This window comes from Mycteria americana, unplaced genomic scaffold, assembly GCF_035582795.1.
Source record: "Mycteria americana isolate JAX WOST 10 ecotype Jacksonville Zoo and Gardens unplaced genomic scaffold, USCA_MyAme_1.0 Scaffold_27, whole genome shotgun sequence".
Lineage (NCBI taxonomy): Eukaryota > Metazoa > Chordata > Aves > Ciconiiformes > Ciconiidae > Mycteria > Mycteria americana.
In genome coordinates, this window is record NW_027445609.1 from 25,381 (window position 1) to 29,975 (window position 4,595).

The window sequence follows — 4,595 nt, forward strand, 5'->3', positions numbered from 1 at the left end:
GGGCAGAGGAAGGCTGCTTTGGTGGCCTCCAAGAGAACCACTTCACCTGGGCTCCTCTGCGGCTACTGGGCATCTTTGCTGTCAGGTGGGTCTCAGCACCACTCTGCCAACAGCTGTCACCTCCCTGCAGGATGCTCTCCAGTGCATGGTACGTCTCCACTGGGTCTCCCTGGGGACAAAGATTGGAAGGGAGGGATTTGGTTTGCTTTGCCCCCATTCCCAGGGTGCCACAAGAGCGACCTGCCGCCCCCAAATCAGCTGTGTGACGTGGACACCACGTAGGAGCTGCCGACGTGGGTCAGGAGGAACAGGCCAGACGTTCTCCTGTGCCCCCGGTGCTGGCAGAAAGCAGAGCTGGGGGCACAACGGGGAGAAGCTCAGGGCAGCCAACAGCCAGCGGTGGGGCCCGGCAGGGTGCAGTGCCCACAGAAATGCCTGGCTCCTTGAGCCTCCGCCCTGAGGCTGCAGCGTGGGGCCAGCACTGGCTGGGGCTCCGCTGGGAAAAACCATGTAGGGGTGACCCTGACACCCTGCACACGTACCTGGCACGGGGATTCCATAGCCTGCCCCTTTGCCCATTGCTGCCACAGGATCCAAAAAACAGCGCCACCAGTGCTGACATGGTCCTGAGGCATCTCTTGACAGATGACTCTTCAACCAGCAGGCCTAAAAAGAGGAAAAATTGCCCACAATTAAGCTGTGCTCAAGTTTTTGCAGGCAGCATGTTTTTTGAACTGCCTGGTGGTGCCATTCCTGGGGAGCGCTCAAGAAACAGTGTGGCTGCCTCTACTTGCAGGCAGGCAGTGGAGTGTGTGCTGTGGGAGTGAGCGATGGTTTGTTTGTGAAGCTGTTGAACGGGTTCAGGCTTTAATTGCACCCAAGCTGGTATGCCAGGTTCCTTCTTCTTTGCAAGTGGTATTTAGAGATTAAATGGTATTTTTTTTAAAAGCAAAACCAACAGGCAAACAAACAAAAAAACAGTTGGGCAATTCCCCGCCCCCCCTCAGCTGGGCTTTTTTTCCTCAGTCCCAGCCAGTCTGCAAGGTAATGCTCGTCACCAGTATTGGGCTGCAGGATTGGGCCCAGGGCAGAGGGGTTTTAGGCAGCACATTCCTCGAGGCTCCTGGTACTGCAGTTCCTGGGGAGCGCTCAAGAAATGTGGGCAGTTGCCCATAATTGCAATGTTTGGTCTCTTCCCATCACTCTCTCTCTGGCTTCCCATTTTTTAATTACTCCTTCTCTGTTTTTAGCCCATCACTATTTTTTATTTTCTTTTTCTCTGTCCAGCTCCCGGTCTGTATTTTCTAATTCTTCTCTGTCTCTCCTATATCCCCTTGCTGGTTTTTTCTTTCTCCACAGTGCTCTCTCCTGCTCCTTTTCCTTCTATTTTTCCTGTCACTGTGTCCTGCTTCCTGGCTTTATTTTTTCTCTCTGTCCTGCAGCCTGTCCCCTCTTTCCTGTTCCCCTCATCCCCTGCTCAGCTGGCTGTGCCTTCTCTCTTCTCTCTAGGCCTCCGTCCTGCTCCCCATCCCCTTTTGCTCTTCCTCCGTCTCCATCCTGGAGGCCATTGCTGTTCTGTCCTTCTCCGCCTTCTTGTCCCAATCCACATCCCTCTGTTTCTCAGTCTCTCTGCATTGCTTCCTGTCCTTCTCTTGCTCTCCCACTCTCTGTCCCTGCCTCTCCCTGTCTCTCTCCCCTCCCTTTTCCCTCTCACCCTTTCCCCTCTGTCCCTCTGTCCTGCTCCCTGTCCCATTGCTCTGTCACTCCGCTCCCCCAGTGCTTTTTCTGTCTCTCTGCCCCCCTGCCCCGCTCCCTCACCCCGCCTGGGTTGGTCCGTCCCTCTGGCCTCCTTCCTGCCCTTCTTCTTCTCTCTCTGTCCCTCTGTCCTGCTGCTTAGCACGAGTTTTCTTCCTGACCCCCCCGACCTCCTTCCCCTCCATCTGTTTCCCGCACCATCCCTCTGCCCGCTCCTCACCAGTACTTTTCCTTTCTCCAGTGGCTGGAAAGCTGCCTGGCAGAGAAGGACCTGGGGGTGTTGGTTGACAGCCGCCTGAATATGAGCCAGCAGTGTGCCCAGGCGGCCAAGAAGGCCAATGGCATCCTGGCCTGTATCAAAAATAGCGTGGCCAGCAGGACTAGGGAAGTGATTGTGCCCCTGTACTCGGCACTGGTGAGGCCGCACCTCGAACACTGTGTTCAGTTTTGGGCCCCCCACTACAAGAGGGATATTGAGGTACTGGAGCGCGTACAGAGAAGGGCAACGAAGCTGGTGAAGGGTCTGGAGCAGAAGTCTTATGAGGAGCGGCTGAGGGAGCTGGGACTGTTTAGCCTGGAGAAAAGGAGGCTGAGGGGAGACCTCATCGCTCTCTACAACTACCTGAAAGGAGGTTGTAGAGAGGTGGGGGTCGGTCTCTTCTCCCAGGTAACAAGTGATAGGACAAGAGGAAATGGCCTCAAGTTGCGCCAGGGGAGGTTTAGACTGGATATTAGGAAATTTTTCTTCACCGAGAGGGTTATCAAGCATTGGAACAGACTGCCCAGGGAAGTGGTTGAGTCGCCATCCCTGGAGGTATTTAAAGGACGTTTGGATGAGGTACTTAGAGACATGGTGTAGTGATGGTTTTTGGCAGTGTTAGGTTTATGGTTGGACTCGATGATCTTAAAGGTCTTTTCCAACCTATATGATTCTGTGATTCTGTGATTCCACTCCCTGCCCAGCTCCCCCCTGCTCTCCCTGCCCCTCTGTCCTGCTCCCGTCCCTCTGTCCGTCTCCTGTCCCTCTCCGGCCACCCCACTGCCCTGCCCTACCTCCCTCTGCTGCCCTGTCCCTTGCTTCCCCTCCTCCCTGCTCCACCAGAGCTCAGGGGCCTGGGCCGGGCACGGGCCAGGGCAGCCCCGGGCAGGCGGCCCCGGGGCCTGTGGGGGCGGGACCGGCCGGGGGACGGTGTCCCCGCAGGGGCAGACAGCAGGAAGGAGCGCCCCGTGGCATGCCGGGAGCTGTAGTCCTGCGGCAGGGGGGGCCTCTGGGCGGCCATGTTGGTGCTGGGAGGTGCAGCCTCTGCTCCAGCCGTGGCCCAGCTGAGGCAGGGCTGGGGCCAGCCGTGAGGCGAGGACAGGCAAGCGAGTAGAGGTACAGAAGGGGAAGGGAGGGAAGGACAGACAGACAAAGAAGTGCCTGAGCTGAAAAATTTGCCTGGCAGTGCAGAGAGCAGGAGCTGCGGTGAGTCCCAGGCCCTTGGGGCCATGTCGCCCTTCTTCTGCATCTCAGTCCCTCCCTGCCCCCCTTCCCTCTGTGTCATATTTTTCGCTTCCCTGTACCTCTCATCTTCTAGTATTGTGTTCTGCTCCCCGTCCGTCTCTTTTCTCCAAGTCCCTCTTTCTCTGTCGCTCTCCCCATCCCTGTGTTTTGCTTGCTGTCCCTCTCCCCTGCTCCCTGTCCCTCTTTTTTTCTTCTTCTGTTTCTATCCTGCAGCACATTGCTGTTGTTTTCTTCTCTGTCTCTTTGTCCTGATCTGCATCCCTCTCTGTTTTTCACAGTCTCTCTGGCCTGTTCCCTGTCCTTCTTTGTCTCTCTCTGCCTGTATGTCCTGCTCCCTGTCCTTGTCTTCCCCTCTCCCTCTTTCCTTCTGGTTCTCTTTGTTTGTCTCTCTGTTGCTCTGTCCTGCTCACTGCCACTGTGTTTTTTCATTCCGTAATTCTCATCCCACTGTCCCTGTCCTTCTTCCTGTCCATCTCTCCTCTCTCTCTCTGCTGCTCCCTGACCCTTCCCCTCCCTCCTCCCTCCATCTCTCTGCAGGGCTTCTGATACCTCTCTTTCTCCATCCCTCTGTGCTGCTCACCATCCCTGTTCTTCTCTTTATCGTTATTCTTGTCTGTCTCTCTGTCCTGCTCCCTGCCCCTACTCTTTTTTACTCCCTCTCCATCCTGCTGCCCACCCCAGAATTTTTTGCAATGTGTATCCTGCCCCCAGTCCTTATTTCTCTCTCTCTCCCCTCATCCCTCTCCCTCTTTGTGCCTCTCTTCCTCTTTCCCGGCTGCATCTCTCTTCACCTCTGTCCTGCTCCATGCCCCTTTTTTCCTCTCACTGTCCCTCTGTCCTGGTTCCTGTCCCCATCTTCTCTGTCTTTATTTCTCTGTCCTGCTGCCTGTCCCATTGTTTCCTGCTATACCCCTCTGTCCAGCTGGCTCTCCCTTGTATTTGTCCTCTCTTCCTCCTTCCTGCTTCTCAGCCCTCTTTTCCTCTTCCTCAGTCTCTGTCCTCCAGCCCGTTGCTGGGTTTTTTTTCCCCCTCTTCTTGGTCTCTTTGTCAGGATCTGACCCTCTCTTTATTTCTCAGTCCCTTTGTTCTGCTCCCTGTCCTTCTTTCTCTCTCCATCTGTATGCCCCGCGCCCTGTCCCTGTGCTCCTCTATCCCCCCTTCCTTCTTCCTCTGCTTCCCTCCCCATCTCTCTGTCCTGCTCTTGTCCCCGCTTTTTCTTCCTTCATTTCTCTGCAGGTCTCCTTGTGCCTGTTTCTCTTGATTTGTCCCTCTCTCTAGCCTTTTCCCTGCACCTTTCTTTCTTGGCTCCTCAGTCTTCTTCCTTGTCATATTTTTC